The sequence below is a fragment of the Carassius auratus genome, chromosome 21 (genome assembly GCF_003368295.1).
Source record: "Carassius auratus strain Wakin chromosome 21, ASM336829v1, whole genome shotgun sequence".
NCBI classification, from domain to species: domain Eukaryota; kingdom Metazoa; phylum Chordata; class Actinopteri; order Cypriniformes; family Cyprinidae; genus Carassius; species Carassius auratus.
The window spans coordinates 22,595,044-22,617,432 of NC_039263.1; the positions used below are offsets into that span (position 1 = coordinate 22,595,044).

Here is a 22,389-nt window from a genome sequence, read left to right on the forward strand (position 1 = left end):
AAAGGTTAATAATTTCTTAAAATATTGACACCTAACATCAGTTAAAAAAAGTTAGTCTATGTCTAGGTTAAAATAAGTTCCTATGCATTCAAACCCATTTTTTTTTATAAATAATGGTTCTTTGATTTCCTATATTCTGCAACCTCTATAAACTGTAGGAAATACATTGTATTTCACCTGCATATAACCTCAGCAAGCTCTAAATCTTCACCAGCTTTTGTCACTAAGGTCATCTGGTCACCCTAGCTTAGTGTAAATACTTGCATTAAACAAAAAACTTTACTCATCATGCATGAAGCATTTGTTTTTTCAAATGTAGACCTGTTCAGATGTCTCGTTTATGTCAGATTCAGCTCACTTCAAATCGGTCCCTAAAATACAGTTAAATAAACCATTTAACTTACAATCAATCCAAGGACACCAGGAGGACCAGGAGCTCCTATAACACCCTGAGATAAACACAGAAACACACAGAGCATTATGCTTTCCTTCTGAAACAAGTACAGACTGCTAGTTCTTCATGTGTCAGTACATGCATGCACCTCTGAGTGTGTCGTATATAATATGTGCTGTGTAAATGCACTCTCTTCATATTCAGAGGTATCAATATTGCCGTTCAAACGAGTGTGTGTCGTCGAGCGAGAATGTGCGAGTGTTTTTGTAGAAACAGAGACGGTTTGTTGTTGGCTCTGTAGCAGCGTGCCGGAGCCATTTCCTCTCGTTCCCCTGGTGTGATGAAAGGATGAAAGGAGCACTTCACTCCTCTTTTCAGGAAAGGGAGAACAGGAAATGAGAGGACTTTCAACTTCCTGTTTTTACAGTCCCCATATTTACAGGTGAAAAAGAGGCGGGATTTGACTCAAAACTCTTCCTGGTATAATGTCACCTACTCCAACCAATCAGAGACCTTTTTGGAATTATCATTTTTAACTACTTAACAAAAACAATTATCATCAAGTATATATGGCCTAAGGACAGATTCGATGTGAATGATCTAAGTGGAAAAATAAATAACTGAAATACATAAATAAATACTACTGGGAAGAAAAAAAAATCCACTTGGCAAAAATACATAATCTATCACTTTACCTACTGAAATACATAAATAGAAATATTTACACTTAATTAAATAAAAAATAATAATTTGACAAAACACCTTCCCTGTTGATATAAATACGTTCAACTGGACAAAAAGACTTGATCTAACACCTTCCCTATGAATAAGAAAACGTATAAAAAACAAATAAATCCCCTTGACAAAAACATAATCTAAAACTTTCCCTATTAAAATAAATAAATCAAATTTATACTTGAATCAATCAATCAATCAATCCAAGTCAGCCAGCCGACAAATAACATGATCTTACACCTTCTTTAATGAAACAAATGAAAACAATTTTATTAAATTAATTAATTAAATAAATTCAAGTGGGCAAAATTGCAGGATCTAACAATTTCCCAAATGATAAATAAATAAAAAATAATAATAAAATCCACTAAACCAGACCAGTATGATCACGCTGGGAGACTACATACAACCAGCAAACTACTTTAGGCTGGTTTAAGTTATTTATATTCAGCATATTCAGAATTATATTCACAGCCTTGTTTGTATTTGACAAATTAAATTTGGATTTCATACCAGCTTAAAGAAATGTGTACAGAAGCTACAACACTGCTGTAGTGTGTGTGTGTGTGTGTGTGTGTGTGTGTTTGCACATAAGTGGTGAGTGGAAAATTGTATTCAGCCGAGATACCGGAAATACACACACACAAACACGGATGCTGAGGGCATTCACCCTGAACACACACACACACACACACACACACACACACACACACACACACACTTCCACTGCTTGTTTTGGAGCCTGCAAACACTGTGTTCATGTGCATTTCTCATCAGCTCTGTTGTGAGTGTTTTATCTGGTTTATAAGAAAAAGACAAAAGAATCCACATGAAAACCCAAATGTTGAACTCACTGGCTCCCCGTCCAGTCCTGGTGGGCCTCGCTCTCCAAAATCACCAGGAAAACCCTGAGAGAGAGAGACATTACAACACATCACTATCACACTCACTGATCATCTAAACAATTAATAAAGAAACTAAAGCTGCTTTGTGAGTGGTTGCCAGGGCACTGTTGCTAGGGTTCCTGGATTGCTGCAAGGCCATTGGTATGCTGTTGCTAAGGGATTCTAAGTGATTGCCAGGTCATCAGTATGTGGTGACTTTAGTTTTTTTTGAGTGTTTTTATCATATTGCTTTCCTACATGTTTCCACTAAACCGTGGATTAGGACACTGTTCAAATCAATAAACCTAAGCACGAGCAACAGCTCTACTGATGATGACATCACTCAGAGCCCTGCTGACTCAACAGATGTCAAAGGTTGTGCTGATTTAAACAACCTCAGTATGGCTGATTCTGCATCTTAGTGTGTGTGTGTGTGTGTGTATGATCCAAAGAACAATACAAACTCTCTTTCTCTCTCTCAGACACACATAAAAATAACTACAAATTAATAAACTATTATTTTCAAATATTTATGCAGGCAGTTTATAATGGGCTCATTTTGAGAAACATTTTATTCATTTGTTACACGGCAGGGCCATACCATAAAATGAGCACATTATATATATATAAATATATATATATATATATATATATATATATATATATATATATATATATATATATATATATATATATATATATATATATATATATATATATTAATACATATTTATACATACATATACACACATATATCATTTATATTACTTTTATTTATTTTTTTACATTTCTCACACATGCTTACAGAAAATTCACATCTGTATCTATAAAGTATGTTGAGACAAAACTTTACCGGCCTACCCATCTTGCCCCTCTTCCCCGGTGGACCAGGACTACCCTGAAAAAGACAAGAGAGACAGAGAAAGAGACAGTAAATAAATGCTAATAACAGTTAAAAACCTTGTACCATTAGAAAGAAGAATTCTACATTGTTTGTGTGTGTGTGTGTGTGTGTACACTCTGTTATCGTATGACTCATCCAAACACCCTCAGCTGAAAGCCAGAACCAGCTGGAAGTAGTTTCCACTCTTAAAGCACACACACACACACACACACATCTTAATGATGGGATCTACTGTCATACATCTTTTGTACCAGTAGTGGGCAGCACTTGATTTAAAAAAAAAACTACAACTAATCTATTTCCATACTAACAACTGTAACAGGATTTAGAACTACACTTAGAACACTACGAGAACTGCATTTGTTTTTCTTCAGGAAACACCTTGTCCTTGTAAGAATAAGCAAGGATCAGCATTTACCCAAATACTATATACAGTGCTGGGTTGATTACGTACAAATTGTAGTCCATTACTAATTACACATTACATGGGAAAAAATTGTAGTTGGTAACATAATCTGGATTACACATATTAGGCAACGTAATCTGGCTCCTTTTCGATTACTTTTCGATTACTTCTGACCTAATTTGTTTGTCACAAAGACTAGAATGGGATAATTGTGTACCATATTGATAAAAAAAAAACAGCGAAAGAAAATACATTCCATTATTTGTTTACATCATTAAATGCATTAAGCATTGCAGCACTCACTATATACAGTAGTATGCAATATAACATACTGTTTTATTGCATACTACTGTATATAGTTAGTTGAGTTGTATTTAACCCAGCATTTTTTAGAGTGATATATTCACTGAATTAGCAATGAGATGGTTGCAACTGCTAATTCAGTGCATATATCACTCAAAACAATGGCGGGTTAAATACAACTCAGCGCTAGGCACGGTGACTATTGCTTTGTCTGATATTACATATTATAAGAGTACACTATTAAAAATGATGGGTTAAATATAACCGAGGGTACTCTTAAAATATATAATATCAGACAAAGCAACTGTCTATGTGCTATTAAAGGCTACATTTATGCAAGACAGATAAGATCAGTATGCAAATATTACAATTAAATAATTGCTGTTTAGATAGTTAGATACTTTGAGAGCGGAACATTCAATAATGTTTTCAAAATTGTTATCTTACACTTCTGATCTTTACACTTTACAGGCGTTTAAATGGAGTCTGAATGGACAGCATACGTTTAGTAATTAGTGTTTGGTGTTTAGTAGACTATGAAAAGGAAATGATGTCATATGTTTCATCATGTCGTTGCATTAATGAGGTATCTGTGGGAGTTTTAACAGATTCGTGTACTTTAGTGGTGTTGCACAACGGCCATTTACTGGAACATTCGCCCACTGAAGGAGTGTGTTATGATCACGACTGCTGAAAAATCAGTCATAACATGAACAGACTCACTCTTTCACCATCAGCTCCAGGTAAACCAAAGAGTCCAGGGATTCCTATGAAACCCTATAAAGACAACAGAGAGAAGCTCAATACTTCTGGAGGAAAACAAGAAAGAATGAATGGTTGCTAGGGTGTGCTAAGTGGCTGTTTATTATGCTATCCCCATTAATTACATAGATTTATTTTTGTCATGGATCAACAGTTTAAGGAGAAACATCAGAGACAAAGTAAATACTAAAATAGAAACTCTTCAGAGCAATTAAACAAACCCAGCTCATAAGACTTTTATAATCAATGGCAATCCAGCAGCAGACGTCCACGTGTGAACTGATCACACGGATGGACAGATGAATGGAGAGGTCATGGATGGATGAACGGATGGACGTCTTCGTGTTGATGCAGGCCATGAAGTAAGTGTATATGCCCATGGACTGCATGGTGCTGGCCTCCACAATGTAGTCCAAGGGCACATACGCTCACTTCAGGGAACAAACGATGAAAACATGCACAAACAAACACAGGGTACAACAATAACACTCACTCACATCCAGCAAAAACTCAACGCAAGCTGCTTTTATGTTTTGGTATTAATGTTATTTTATGAAAACACCCAAGATGGCTTGAAGAACATAGATAAACTGCATATTGTTAGTTTGTCATATTTGATAAGTTAAAGCTTTTATATCATCTTTTTACTTGGCTACAGCAATGCCTTTGTCCATATTAGGAATTTCCTGGAATGTTTTATTACTTTTGTGAGTCATATTTGGAATTTCTGCACAGGAGCGCCCTCTGGCTTCCAGTGTACTAGTAACAGTTGCAGTAATAACAGAGCTCCATAATGCTTACACCACCCTATTTTGAGTAAAAAAGGGAAAAATAATACTTCTCTCCGAAGAAATTTTGAAGCAAACAGTGCTGGGTAGTAACTGATTACATGTATCTATGTATGTAATCTGGATTATGTAATCAAATTCCAAAAATTTGAAATTAGATTTGTTTTTTTTACTGGATTATGTTACATTTTAAAATACTTGTACTTAGACTACATTTACTTTTTTAATGATTACATATTTTTTGCACAAGTCTTTGTCTTTTGAAGGCTTCTGTCCTTATTAAACTAATATTAATATTAATATTAAACTGCTTCATGAAATCAAGTTTAAGGCACCTAGAAGTGTTGTTAATGACAAGGAACGAAAAAAAATTGTAGTTAGTAACATAATCTGGATTACACATATTACGTATAAGTGTGCAACATATTGATAAAAAAAAAAAAAAAATATATATATATATATATATATACATATACATATATATATATACATATATATATACATATATATATATATACATATATATACATATATATATATATACATATATATACATATATATATATATATACATATATATACATATATATATATATATACATATATATACATATATATATATATATATATATATATATATATATGTATACATATATATACATATATATATATATATATATATATATATATATATATATATATATATATATATATATATATAATTAAAATGCATTAAACGTTGGTTTCCCATACTGCACATAAGTGGTAAATTCATATAGAAAGGGGGAAAAATGAATTGGGCAAACCAATAAATTATGAATAACATATTGCCATTGTGTAAATAATATGTAATCATCATTCCATAAAGAAGTAAATGTAATCTGATTGCGAGTATTTAAAATGTAATACAATGTAATTACAGGTACTTTATCTTTGGAATCTGATTACGTAATCCAGATTACATGTAATCAGTTACTACCCCGCACTGATTGGGAGACACATGTGTATGTGTGCTGACTAAAGACAGCAGGGCCTCAGTCTGATTTTAAACAGGAAATTCCAGCCAATGGGGGCGGAGCCTAGCCTGATAAAGAGCCTTTAATACAGCTCGACTACAAACACAACAGCCAAAGCGTACATGTGTGTGAGCATGGTATATAAAGTGGTAGAGTGAGAATAAAATATAAATTGTTTCTGAATACATCAAATAGACGACAGGGCAATATAAATGAAGGTGGCTGTCCATGCAAACATGTTAATGTGACCGTAGGAGGCTAAAAACACACATAAACGCACACTTATGGCTCCGGCAGCTGTCAGCAGCAAATTTGTCATGCTTGAGTCTCTGTTGACTCAAAAAACAGAAAGAGGAAAAACCAGAGGGATGAAAGAAAAGAGTAGCTGTAGTAGTAAAAATCTCTCCTCTGGAGTCAAGGTCGAAACACTTGACATTAGCTCTCAAAACAATGCAAATAACCTAGCAACGGTAACTATAGGCCCGCTCAAATGTCACAATGACAGCGCTGTGAGATGCAATCATACATCAAACGGGAAGAAGACGTGTACACACCCGAGCCCCTTTCGGCCCAACAGGCCCTATTGGACCAGGTAAACCCTGGAAGAGAAGAAAAAGAGAGAGAGGCTTCAGAAACAGGATGAGGATTTAATCAACACAAGTCATTTAACAGGCAAAATGGAACCGAAATTAATAGCTTGTTGCTTTTGATAAGCATCCAAATTTATATGCCCACAAGAACAAAAACCATGATGAACTTTTAATGGTTTTTATCATAGGCTTCATATATTAAACAGAGCCACAAAACACTTGTAAATGCAATGTCATTTTTTTATAGATAGATTTTTTAATCTTTTATATGTTGTATATGTTAAATATATTTTTAAACATATTATACATTTTCTTTAATCAACATTTTAAATTTAGGCAGAAAATAGCAATGGATAAATGTTTGACGAAAGAGATTTTCTTGAAAGAAAAAGGGTTTATTTGCAACGATGAATGGATAAATGAATACATGATGTGAAATAATAATTTGACTTATTGGTTTATTTTATTATGTGAGAAGAAAAATACTTAAGTTATATTTGACAACATAATGATACAATTGACCAATCAGATTTATGTTTCCCAAAGAACCGTCTTATGTATTTCAATACAAGCAACTGCAATGAGCTCAAGATGTGTTAAAAAACAAAGGCCTGTGGCTTCTGGACTGGCATTTCAAAAGGATGGAGATTTATTCTGATTAAATCCAAAACTCCATCAATGAAAACAACACAAGCGTGTCAAAACATCTCAATACTATGCGGTCAGAGTGAGCAAATAAATCCTTTCCTATAATTGAACTCTGTGATTTTCAATAGCAGTGGCCCGCAGCTATACTGAACAAAACCCAGTATCTATGCCAGGGCAACATACTGCATATCTTCCACGAGCAGTCAATGAAAAACAAAGCAAAGAAACTCAAACAACAAACAAACACAAGCATGCACACACACACATACACACACGCACACACACACACACACACACACACACACATACACACCACACTCCACAGCAGAGGAAGATCTACTGCACCTGCCTGCCAGGATAGCCTTTGGCTCCAGCTTCTCCGACAGGACCTTGTTCTCCCTGTAAAATAAGACAAAAAGAAATGCTGGTTCTCCTATATACATTAAAGCATAAACATTTACTTTAAAGACCAAAAGTCTGAACATGTGAAATGCATCAATGTCACTGCACTTTATTTGGAGCAAAACACCAAACGATGGATTCCTTTTACAGAAAAAGCACAATCAAGCTAAATGTTTTTGTTTGTTGGGATTGAAATGATAAATCAATAGATTTAGCACCGACATTGAAGACAATATTTAGTGGAATATATTATTAATATATAGTGTTTATAGTCAATGTGATGAGCTACATCAAGCTGATTCAACATTGAGTTAACATTGTGAACTAATGCAATGTTTTTTTATACACATGTGTGGTTAAGCCTATGTAAAATTAAGACTGTCTTATCCATTCAGTGTAATAATATAGGAGCAATGTGTATATATATTTACTATAAAGTAAATAGAGAAGTTATATATGTGACACATACATGCAAAATGTGTGTAGTTATGACATCTCTTTCAGTAAGGGCTCAGCCAATGGCATGACTTTGGGGGCGGGCTGTTTGTTTGTCTGACCAATAGCGAACAGGGAGAATGTTCCGTTTAAAATCAGTCCCTATTTTGCAATTCTGTTTGGTGATGCTAGGCACAGAAATGACACACTTAGTCTCCAGAGTTATGAAAAACACCCTCTGAGCAATAAAACTTTCCTCTGGGTGTGCGTGTTTGTCTTTCCTCTAACTAAACTTTTGACTTAAGGTTTACCTTAAATAACACAGAGGGCTTTATAAGGTTATTTTCTTGTCATGTGAATGACTGTGTGTGTATTGTAAGAGGTAAATCTTTCCAAGGAGTAGTGATGACTTGTGACGTAGGTTTTTAACTTGGATGCGAATATCCTCACACTTTGAGTGTTTGTTTATGTGCTTGTTTGTTTGTGTAACAGTGTTTGTGTGTCTGCATTACTCACTGGTTCCCCGGGAAGGCCTGGTGGTCCTGGATGGCCTTTTTGTCCCTGTTCACAAGGAGGACACATGACGATTTAATAAACACTTAGTGATTTAAACACACACATACACAAAAAGACAAATGAAACGCTACAAACCAATTTCTAATAAAAGGATATGGAAAGACACACACACAAATACTCATCTCCCACAGTGAGCGTGCATTTTACAGATCCATCATAATTGACCCAATCCATCTGTAGTCAATAAGGAAAGCACTGCGATATTTTCCACACATGCCTTTATGTTGAACAAAATGTGCATCTGCACATGTGCATTTGCAACATATGTGGATTTCAGTGAGCAGACATGTATGTGTGTGTGTGTATATTGCAGATATAAATGTTTTTCTGTTATAGTCAAGATCCCACGAGTCTCACAGGCGCAATATTGTGCTGACTACAGCAAGACATTGACAAAGAGCGGAAAATATGCATCAAAGGCGGAACAGAGCAAGAGCCGGGTTTGAGGGAGGAATATAGTAAAGAGTGAGACCTCACGAGTGCGCCAGTGGACAGACAAGAAAAAGTGGATAAACTATGAGAATATTTTCCATGTTACATGGGAACCACACTTCTGAATGGCTTGTCTTACAAACGTGAGAACATAAACGGAACATGAGCTGCTAAATAGATAGACAACTTAAACAGATAGACAGACAGAAAGAAAAGTTAAAGATACACTGACAGACAAACAGAGAAGTCAGACAGAATGACAGACAGATAGATAGGATAGATATATAAACAGACAGACAGACAGACAGAACACTAGCGTGAATAATCATTTCTAGAGAAATGCAAGCAAGAACATAAAACTACAAGACACACACAAACGCACACACACTTTCTTCTCTGCCAAACCAGTGAAATCCATCCTGTCACACTCAGCGTTTGAGAGATGTCTGGTTCTTCCATTACGTTTGTTTGTGGGAAACCCAGCTCTGATTCCTGCCTCTACCTCCACATTCCAGCGAACAGCCACACACATGTACCATTGATCTCTGTTTTACATTTACAAGCATTTAAACACTTACATACACACAGTACACTTAAAAAATGTTTCTTAATAACTTAATAACATTTTAACATAATCCCTTATCAATTTCTAAGAATCTGCGTTGTTTATGCATCATCTAGCCGTCCAGCGTCAGAACATCTTTTAGAGTTTACAGTAGAATCTGTGTTAAAGGTTGTACTGGATCAGCTGCTTAATCTGTCTGGCCCCTCAGAAGAATCACAGGCTGCTTTGGTTTATTATTGGTTTCCGTTATACCCGCATTCATTCACTCGTTCATGACAGGCTGCTGTCCGTTTTTCCAGAGGTTCTCCTCTACATCCTGATGTCTCTTTCTCTACCCACAGACACGTAACACAAAGCACATGGACCGCCGCACAGCCTGCCAGGTATTCAAAAACACACTAAACCACATGTACAGACATGCCATTAACACCTCATTTTAATAATCAATGAATCTATCAATTATTTCAGCGAAAAATCAACTAATTGGTTAATAACCTAAAAATAAAATAATATTTTAGTATTTTGAAAAAAACATGCTTATATAGTTTTTTTTCCTGTAAAAAATAAAATACAATAAATTAAACAACCTAAAATTTGTCGAAATAACTTAAATATCCGAGTTAGTATATCCAGTGTTATACATACAAATCTAAATAAAAAAGATTTTAAATTAGAAATTAAATGGAAACCAAACACAGCACCATTATTAGTGCTCTTCCATGATAAATGTTGATCAGCCAGCCATTCATGTGTTATCAGGTTAGTTGCATTTATTTATTGGCTCTAAACCGGCAGAGACTTGATAATGACACTCACTGTCAACTACTTTTATAATAGACTTTGATTGTATTTATAGTTGTTGCCGCTCTAGACATAACATATGCATGCTCACGACCATCGTTTAAATCCGCTACAGGATTTTTCCAGAGATCACTCTGCTAGATCCTTCCAACGCAAACACACATACGAAGCTGTAAGTGCTATTGCTTACACTAAAACGCCTGGCAGAGAGTCTAAAATTGCTTTAATCATGCACAGCTGAGACACACACACACATGTGCTAATGGTCATAACAAAGAGAGTCACTCATGGTGAACGACTGTACGACTCTCAATAGCCTTGTTTGACGTGTGTGAGCGTGGAGTATAAAGGAGTGATAGACGACTCATTGGGGATTCCCTCTAATGTTTACACTGGGTTTCCACAGCAACAGCAGACACAGCGAGACAGAAGGAGTGGGAGCGTTCAGAGTGTTTGTGTGGGTCTGGTAAGCAAAGAGGCAAACATATGCGCTCATGTCACCCAGCAAGTGCACAGCAACATTAGTGATGAGAAATAATGAAACAACGGAGAGAATGATTCAAGCGTTTCAGAATATCTTACCTTACGGCCTTCTGGCCCGACTAAACCGACAGGACCAGGCAGACCAGCATCTCCCTACAAACACAGAGAGCAAACATGAGGCACAGCAAAGCCCCTTCTTCTCATCAACAACAATGTAGCTGTTGTTAGCATCTAAATGTATTCATATCTTCTCACTTTTTCCCCTTTTGGTGCTTTTCCAGGAGAAAGTCCAGGGTCTCCTTTTTTCCCCTGAGAGAAAGAACGACAAAACAAAAGATGAATCGTCTGGAGAAAATGTTGCATCATACAAAGCCCGGTCGTTGCTAATTAGATTAAAGCAAAGCTGGTATTTCATCCGCTTTGAGCTTTATATGTTACAGTAATAACGTGTGCATGTACATGTGTGTGTCACAGACAGAATAAGAGAGCGAGAACATGTGGGAAGTTTGACTCCGGGCCGTTGCACCTTAACTAGGCTTGTCTTCAAAGGCCGGCTGAAATAATTAAACACAGAAAGCAGAGAGCGTTCAATCACACAAACACACTCCCCGTTGGGCTTCCTGGCTGTTTACCACCTTTGTAGTGTTTACAGGGATGAAAAAAGGCGGACCAATCACACGGCGGGACATCACACGCATACATAACTTTGAAGAATGTTTGGTGGCTTTGGTTTATAACCAGTGTTTAATACTACAGCTACACTTCGCCACACAAACACTCATTTCTGTATCATGGGAAAGTCTTTCCACTACCTGCTGGGCTTCTCATGAGCTCAAATAAATCAAAGGGCTTGTGTGTGTGTGTACATGTGTGTGCCTGTGTTTCCAAAACCTTGTGTGCAGCCCAATAGTACTGGCAGGCGGTGCGGTGATGAATATAACAGAAGGGCAAACAGAGGAAGATGAGCAGAGCAGTGCACGGGATCAGACTGCACATTGTCTGACGGTAAGTGTGTGTGAGTTGGTTTTTACCTTCAACCCTGGTGGACCGGGTCGACCTGGCTTGCCGTGTGGTCCTGGGGGTCCCTACAGGAAACGAGATATAAACAATACACACATTAGGAATGAACAATCATGCAAAACTGAATGCATTTAATAGTTGACCCTCTGACGATCGTTAATGCGCCCCTTGTGGCCATGTCAAGAATGCACCTGAATTACGAACTGCTTCATCTTTTCTAGTTTGATGCCTTTGCATTCACGTACTTGCGTACTTAAGTATGCTTTGGGCATTATGTGTTTTTAGTTTACAGTGAATGGATCTGAGATGAAACTGAAGATTGAAGAAATCTTCAGAAACTGAATTTGACTTTGACCTTTCTTTCGACCCTGGCGTTGTTATTTTAAACGACTTCCCATCTTAGGTCAGGGGTCACAGTGAGGGTCAAGGTCAATGGGGGTCATTGGAGGGAAACAGTCCATAAACAAGCCCAACAGATTGAGTGATACCATGCACGAAAACAAGACAAAAGCAATGCAAGTATATAAAAACAATAGTGTGTGTGTATCTATATAAGGGCTGTGTGACTATACTGAATATTGATGAAATATTGAATATTACATTGTTGCTAACATAATATTAAACACACAAGAATAAAAAGAACCAAGTCTCTTATTTGCACCCAGACAATGTGATTCACTAAATTATTTTAACCAAAGTGTCTAAATCAATAAACACAAAAAAATGTTTTACATTATATATATATATATATATATATATATATATATATATATATATATATATATACATAAGGAGTGAATATGAACTGATTATATTATGTGTTACCATTAAAAAGTTTGGGTTCAGAAATTATAATTAGTTTTCCCTTGAACGATGACTAAACTGATCAAAAGTGACAGTAATGATATAATGTCACAAAAGATTTCTATTCTATAAATTCTGAACATTCTATTTATCAAAGAATCCTGGGGGAAAAAATATATACTGTATCACCATTTCCACAAGAATAATAATAAAAAATAATCAGAAATGGTTTTTGAGCGGTAAATCAGGATATACTGTATGATTTCTGAAAGATCATGTGACACTGAAAACTGGAATTCAGCTTTGCATTACAGAAATACATTACATTTTCAAATATATCCAAATGGAAAACAGTTACTTTAAATTATAATAATATTTTACACTATAACTGTATTTTTGGGAACATAAATGCAGACTTGGTGACAATAGGAGGCTTCTTAGCCGTGCATTAGGAGAAACCAAAGACTGAGGAGAGTGCAAAGAAAGCGCAAACAGTGTAGGCTGACTTTACTGAAAGACTTCTTTGTTCTAACAAGCAAACACACTCACTCACACACACACACACACACACACACACACACACATATACAAATAACATACACATTTAACATGAAAAGGGTGCCGGCTGAACAAGGCCTAGCAGTCAGACTTTATAACACATGCTCTAAAATATTTAACACACACACACACACACACTTTGATGCATGCACACTACGTTGACTACAGTTGCTAAAACATCACCTCGCATCCATGCCATCCTGTCAACAAAGGTCAAAGTTCAAACAAAGTCTCATGGCTCTATGGCTTTCTGTGTTTGACTGTGCTAGAAGATTCCTTACAAGGACTCTTCAGTCAAAGGAATAGACCACCCAAAATTGACAAATCATCCATGTCAAATACTCTAAAATACTTCAAACACAGAAGAAAGATGGAATTTACTACCTGTTGTATATGTTGCACATATTTTTATATAAATATTTGAGTAAATAGAAAAAAGAGATAAACAGGAATAAGAAAGGGCAAATGAGCGCGTGTGAAAGTGAATGAGTCAGGCAGATCCAGAGCGGCGCTTTGTGTTTTGTTCTGAGGTCAGTTCGACCTGCTGACCAGACAAAACACAGAGACACTCACTAAAGAAACCAATAAAGCACAAACACACTGGAGCGGACAGTGTGTGGCCCTGCAGTTTACACACTTCCTGTTTATACCTGAGGTCAAAGGTCAATGGCTTTTTTAGTCTAACACACACACACACACACTCACCCGAGGTCCTCTCGCCCCTGGCTGCCCTGGTTTCCCTGGAGGTCCCGGGATTCCCTATGAAACACAAATAAGTGCTCTCATGAATCAAACACACACTCACTGCACAAGTGTGCTAACAGTGCAGCAGGGCTCCTTTTAAAAACTAAACAGCAAAGAGGAAACAGGAAGTCATTCCAGGGAATTTCCTTCTTCTGATAATGAGCTATAGACTTACAGGAGACCTGTAGATCCTGAATCCCACTGTGTGTGTGTGTGTGAGTGTGTGTGTGCGTGTGTGTGTGTGTGTGTGTGTGTGTGTGCGTGTGTGTGTGAGAGAGAAAGAAAGAGTGTGCAGTGTGTGTTTATGAAAAGATCCCTGTGGTCCAATCCCACAATCCTACAGTGCTCAGATTACGCAACTGGCTGTTTTTTTGCAAACACTCTGTGTATTATATGACAGCAAAGAACATAAGAAATATTTTAATATAGTCTCTCATCTTGTGAATGGTTCATTTCAGTAAATAAGTACAATCACAGAATCAAGTATTTGTTTCTGAAAATCATTTTTAAAATCTAAAAAATGGATATTATTATTTTTTATAAATAGCAAGTATAATTTTTTTTAAATATTTAAAAAAAGAGTTTAATATTAATAAGTATTACATATTTCAGAAAATATAAATGTTTATGAATTATTTAGTAAATAATTTAAAATTTTATTTTAAGGATTTTACAAAAATTTGTATTTTATAAAATAAGTATTATTTTATGTATCATATAAATTATTTATAAAGTAAATATTTATAAAATTAACATTTATTTTTATGTAAAATATGTTATTATATATATATATATTTTTAATATAAATATAAATAAATGTATTGATATTTTATTTTCATAAATCAAATATATTTTATTTATAATAATATAATTTATAATTTTTTTATAATATAATTAATCTATAAAATAATTAAACATTGCTAAAATATATTAGTAAAAGTAATTTGTTATTTTACATCAAATAAAAGTTAAATAGGTTATGAATGCTATTTCTTGCCGATTGATTTCTGTATTTCAGTATTTTAGTAACAAAAATTAACAATTTAATTGATATGCCAGCAAAGGCTGTTTGGCACCAAAAAAAAGCACCTCCTTTTTTTCAGAGCATAAACATACTTCAAATATCGAATATCATCAAATGTCTAAAAATATCACGGTTATCCGGTAATTTCCCAGTTCTATGGCTAAAGCGGTATCATATGTATCAGCTAGTTGTTGAAACAGAGGGTCAGTTGGGTTTTCTGTCCTGCACCCCCAGCGCAGTGCCACGAGGCACAGGATGAAAGCCTTCATTGAGAAGATGAGTGTGTGAGTGTGTGTGCTGCTGTGTGTTTATGTTAAGAATCTCTGAGCTCTAGAACTATGGCTCTGTTGATGGAGGCGGGGGATGGGGCTTTCTCACCCACATACATGTACACACAGCCCCCCACAACCCTCCAACCGCCCCATCCTAAATGAACACCCAGATACTCCCATCATGCAACAGTGCTTTCAAACTGTGCTGCATGCTTGAGTTCGCAGTATGTAGCACTTTGTGCACAGTATGACACAAATGACCTACTCCATCTCACAAAGCAATTCAACTTCTGAATCAATCTGAAATACTGCAAGCAGCACTATCTATATTTGTCTTTGAATTATTAATTAATTGACCAATTTTCAGATACTTTTGGATTAAAAATGCAAAGTAACTTATTATCGAACACCACTCTCTAAATTACTCATGCGAGATACCAGGGTTACTGTCGTTAACTAAAAATAAAAATATTAAACTAAAAATATTAAATGCATTTTTATTAACTGAAATAAAGTGGACTGAATTTTTTTTAAATAAATAAATGATTAATACTAAAATGAAAAATGTTGAAATAATTTCACATGAAAAAGCAAAGAAACTTAGTATCTAGGGTTAGTATCTAAATAAAATTACAAAATGATGACAAACTAAATTAAATGTTGCCTTACTTGAAAAACTAAGTGAAAAACTAAAACTAACACTGAAATAAAACTTACTTAAATCTAAATAGTAATATATTAACTATTTAGTATTAAGTATAGTAGTATACGTATTTGAATCACTAAAATTATTAACTTGAAATTTAAATGAATCTAAAAAGAAATGAAATTGAATCCTAAACAGCAATATAAAAAATCTGATAAATATATATATATATATATATATATATATATATATATATATATATACTAAAAAGTAAAAAAAAAATTCATATAACAAAAAAAAATACTAACACTACACAAAAAACCTAAAGTATACCTAAAAATGTATTAAACCTTTACAGTAATATAAAAAAATATATTAAACCTAGTAAATAAAACGTTTTTTAAAAGTTAATATTAATAAAACATACAATAAAATGAAAATAACAAAAAAAAATAACATTGCAACCCACAGTAGAGACAACAACAGTTTACCACAGTTTGACCCCGTTTCATGCTAATTAAAAAAATTAGTAGGCAGTTAAAAGCACATTCTGCACAGTATTTAGTAAGCAGTAGCATTCATTCTGAACAGAGCTTGTTAGCGTCACGCTCACAGTGTTTTTGGGGTTATTGTATATTTAAGTAACGCTAAAGATAGTGGCTATAGCTCATTATCTCCGAGTAAACGGTGCAATGCAGCACGGGGCTGTATAAATGCAGACTAAGAGCGTGTGTCCAATCGCCGGGTGTGTTCCTGCCATTTTAGTCAAGTACCTCCTGAACGTGTCTTTATGGTGGATGACGGGGGCTTTTAGGTAATTATCCTGCGGTAATGACAGAGAACATTCTCTTGGCTGCTACACACACACATACCTGTGATCCCACCAGATTACACAAAGGTAACCACAGGGATGTGCAGACATAAACAGACACAAGCTAAAATGGGTCATTGTTCAACATGTGGGCCGTTTTGTCAAGTTTAGTCAGCTATTTTGGAAAATGCCCTCTAGAGAGTCTGAGTATGATGTCATCACTAACACTGAACATCCTTGCTAACTAAAGAGATTAGCTTGAAATCAGTCAATTGCTTGAATTGCTGCATCTCCAGGATTTTTAAGATGTCGCAGTCCTACTGTTTAGATACGGCTGGCTCACATTTAGCACAGGACTTCAGTAATAACTCACTTATCTTTATTTGTTTTGGGGTCAAAGGTCAGGTGGTTGTTTTTGAAATTCGGTCTCTTAAACAAGGTGGTTTCTGATTGATCTGATTGAAATCCATGGATGGAACGGGATTCCCTGCTTGAGTGTCTGGACGACTGATAAAATGTTCACTACTTCCCCTGACCTTTGACCCAGCTTTAAAAGCACTTCGGTCAACGGCTTTCAAGAAAACACTAACATGAGAGAACGATGAAGTCACTTGCAAACTATACAGGCATTACCAGTACACTTTTGACCCAAAATTAATCACAACGACACAAAAATAAAAGCAATATTGAGCTGTTTATATCCTTTAAGGAGCATTTGATCCACCTGGAAACATATATAATTTATATAATCATAACATTATATTTTTACCAGCATAAAAGTATTTCTTGTTTAGTATGTGATGTTTGTGCTTTTCCAGACAATTACAAAAGAATGTATAATTAATTAAACATTTGCATTTGTACTTGAAAGGAAAGGTTTATGAACTGTTCTGCAACCAACATACACTGGGGTCAGGAAGATTTTTATATATATATATATATATATATATATATATATATATATATATATATATATAAAGATGTATATAAAGTCACAAAAGCTTTTTCTTCAAAGGTTTTTCTTTGTATTCAATCCTGAAAGAAATTAACTTACTGGAGTAATGATGCTGAAAATTCAGGTTTGATCACAGAAATAAATTACCTTTGAAAATATTTTCAAATAAACAACATCTATTTTGAAATAAAATAATATTTCACATTATTTATTGCATTTATGATTATATAAATGCAGTCTTGGTGAGCACTTTATAAAACATTTTAAAATATCTTATTTATCCCAAACTTTTGAATGACAGTGTATATATAGTTTTTACTGTACCTCATTAATCAATATGCACATGGTCCCTTTAAAAACGTCTTAACTAAGCATGAGAAGTGATAAAACTATCTCTCCCATGTTAAACAGATTTTTTTATCCTGATGATGACAACCAGCTAAACTTTAGGGAAACCATTAGGAAACCATGGGAAATTTAGTCAGTCTGCTGGATTTAATTTGTATGGTACCATGCGAAATAGTCCCGCCCACAAAGAAATTTCATTGGTCAAGAATCTTGCTCCACGTTTAACTGAGTTGGATATTGCCAAAAATATTTCCTTTACATTTATGTACAGTATATGTGTCAATATGTGTGGCATGACTATTTATTTCTACTCATGTGCACATTTTTAGCAACAAACTCAAATTAATCGAACACAAACAGATACAAACAATGCAGCTCTCTCACCATTTTCCCGGGATCTCCTTTTTGTCCCGGCGGTCCAACCAGAAGTGAAAAGTATGTGGGCTCCACCTCAAAGCTCTGGAAATCGTTGAAAGCCGGGAGAGTAACAGATTGGACAGCGAACCATGGAGTGCTTGGAGTGATAGGTATTTTTGGCCTGTCAAGAATTACTTTGGGGGTTTCCAGAGTTTTTGGTGGTTTGTTTGGTGCGGTGGTGGTGAACGGAGTGGATTTGGGTGTCGGAAGGATTTTTTTGGGTGTAGGGTTTGGGGCGGTGGTGGATTTTGGGGTTGGGAGTGTGGTTTGGGGTGAGCGCTGGGTGCTGGTTTTGGGCTGGAGTGGCTTTTTCTTGGTTGGCGACGGTCTTTTGGGGGCGGTCGGTTCTGGGTCAGATAACGGTTTGAGAATGCCATTATGTTTCTTTTTAGGATTGACAGGTTGAGCACCAACAGAAGTGTTCTTCGTTGGGTTGATCTTGGTGGGCTTTGGCGCAAGGGTTGGTTTCTTTACTGTGGGTTTTACAGCTGCTGATTTGGAAGGTTTTGGTGGTGTAGGTTTGGGACCAGTTTTTTTTGAACTTCCAGATTTGGAAGAAGTAGTTCGAGCAATTGTGGGCTTTGGTCCGGAAGGCTTAGTTGCACTCAGCTTTGGAGACGTTTTTCCTGGAGTGGGTTTGGATCCAGCTGGTTTAGTAGGGGTAAGCCTGGCCGCTCCTGGCTTTGAGGCAGTCGGCTTGGGGATTTTGGGTGTCCTGAGAGTAGGTTTGGGGGAGACAGAATTTAAATATCCCCAAGATAAAGGAGCTTCAAGTCCTGTTTGAATCAAGGAAAGGGGTGGAGGTGTGGTAGACATGGGTTTAGCTCGTACACCGTCGCTCGTTCTCACTGCAGAAGACCCTCGTGCGCCATTTATGGATGTCCAAAGGAAATTAGTAGGAGTGGGAGTGAACGTGAAAGTGCGATTAGGTGGTAACGTGTGGGTCAATAGTGGTGGGGCGTGTCGGGACGGGAGGGGAAGTAGAGCGGGAGGCGCTGGCCTGTAGGTGTCATTTTCTCTGCACTGCCTGCGGATGGCGCTGCAGTAGTTCTGCTGCGCTTGTGCCGAGGGCACCACATCAAACTGGCAAACTGCACCTTCGAAAGGTACCGCACCCGGAAGCAAAGCGCTGGTGCCTCCCAAGCGGAAGGTCCCGCGAGGGTTCAGGCGTTCAGGAAGTACGGGGAGTTTCTGCGTAACTCCCCCATCGCTCTCTGAGCAGGGAGAGTGTAGGGTCACTGATTGGCCGTTTAAAACGAAGGCTAGATGATGCCAGCGCCCGTCGTGGAGGTTGTACGGGAAGACCGCGGCATTCCCGGGGCCGGTGTGAAGCGTGAGCTTGCCAGGCGAAATTTCCAGCCCGAGCTGAATCCGTTTCCCGGATAGGACGGAGAAGAGAAATGCTGAGTTTAATCGGTGAGACCGTATGCTCAGGACGATAGTGCAGTTCCACAAGAGTTCTGGAGGGAACACGGAGCGTGTCGCTGTGGTAACTCGTGCCCGTGTCGTGAGGATGACTCCAGAGTGGAGGGAGATGACGCCAGCGGGAACGGTGCGAGAACCGAGCTCAGCACGCAGAGCCAACCGCTGCAACACGTCCACATCTGCAGCACAAAGCAGAAGACACCTTAATAAACACATATACACTTTCACATTAGGACGTATATCAATTTTATTAATGAAAAGTAAAATATAAAATAAAAAAGTATGTATATTATGAGTTTGATCAGAGTGGAAACTAAAGTCTGCAGCGAATTTGGCCTCCAGGACAAGATTTGAGGAACCCTGATATACATAATATATAAACACACACACATATGTGACCCTGGACCACAAAACCAATTTTTTAAATTGAGTTAACATCATTTTAAAGTTTTATTAAAGTTAATATGCAAAATTAAAGTTGCATATTACAAATCAAATATTACGTTTTGAAATATTTGTGGTAGGAAATTACACACACACATAATTTAGATGACTAACACAAATGAACACATTAAAACCATAAAACTTTCAGTTTGATTTCATGGCATCTTGAGGAGATCCATGACTCCGCATTACATCATTTTAATATGCTAATTCAGTTTTGTGCCATGTGTGTTAAATTCCAGCGGGAAAACTTCCTAAAATGAAGAAATGAGTTAACAGCTGCATGTCTGATGCCAGAACTCTAATGCTAAAAACTGGCTAATGACAAGGAAAATTGATGAACTTATCACAGTGAACTTGTGTATGCGTGTTTCACTTGGGTCAGCGTTTGGCTTCACGAAGCCAGGACTGAGCCAAGAGTATGAGAACAGCAGCAGAAACTACTTCATTCACACAATAGAACACTGTCTGAATAATGCATCTGATTGCGTAAATGAACGTGTGTTTCACATCAGTATCATGAATCAACAGTCAGCAAAACCGTGAAGGACTATCAGTGGTGCATGTTACTGTGCTGTCATCAGCTAATCAGTGCTGTCATAACATAATATGTTGGTGTAATTAGTCACATGGCATTTATAGCTAAAGTGACTAGCTCAAAAAATAAAAAAAAAGCACATATTCAGCATATTTATTAGGCAAACCCTTAATGCTTATCACAGGATCTTAATGCCTGTGATCTTTGGTTTGATTTAGTACATTTATCATAATTTTATTCCCAGGCCTTTTCATATGTGTGTTACTGTCTAGAGATAAGCATGAATCAGCATTCAAGTGGGAACATGATGTCATTTTTTTCCTATAAAACAGACATGCACACACACACACACACACACACACACACACACACACAAGGGGTTATAGAACATGTTTTACTGAAGAAAAAGTGCTTGGAACTCACATTTGGCAGGAGAACATTTTAAAGTCAGGTATGGAAACTCATACATATGTGAGGGAGGGTGTTTGAGTTTCATGACTCAAGGTTTAAAGTTTAATGTTGTAAAACTTTCCAAACTTAGCAGAAATTGCAAGAACATGAAACTTTATTACTGTGCAATAATTCAGTGGCCTCAAAAATCTACCCTTTCCATTGGCAATCACACATACGCAAACAAATGTTGCATTTTCATAAAGACAGAACTCATTTTTGTTTCACATCTTACCTTCAGAGAGTACTTGGCTGAATCCAAAAGAAGTACAGTAAAGTAGAATACACAGAAGAAGAGCTCTCCTAGGGACACACAGAGAAAGGCAAAGTTACTCATTTGAATTTCCACGATTTTTGCGGCTAGCAGAGTTAAATGTTGAATCAGACCTTTACATAACAGAAGCCACTTGTCAAAACATCATCATTACAATGGAGGTACACATTTCAGGCTTCTTGCACTGGCCTCAACCCAAACAAGTGGAAAATTTTACTGGCAGCGCCATCTTTCCGGAGCGAGTGGAGCGAACCATCAAACCGATGGATGATGCCGGCCAGTTAAATGTATTTCCATGTTTATAGTCAATGAAGCAATTGTGCTGCGTGTTTCTTTACTTTCTTTTGGAAAATGTGCACACGAGTGTATACATTCAGAACAGAGCTTGGTTGCGATTACACATTGTGAACAAACTAAAATGAATTTCCCACAGTTCAGCATTTTACAAAATCATCTTTGTGATGCATCAACATTAACATTCTGGCCAATACTGATTATTTTCATGTTGTAGTCGATAAATAGTCAATCATAGTAA

The 22,389-nt window shown here is 36.4% G+C and overlaps 1 pseudogene; it reads right to left on the reverse strand.

The window, feature by feature from the left end:
- LOC113038976 (collagen alpha-1(XXVII) chain A-like) overlaps positions 1-22,389 on the reverse strand; it is a 51,389-nt pseudogene that overhangs the window by 24,118 nt on the left and 4,882 nt on the right.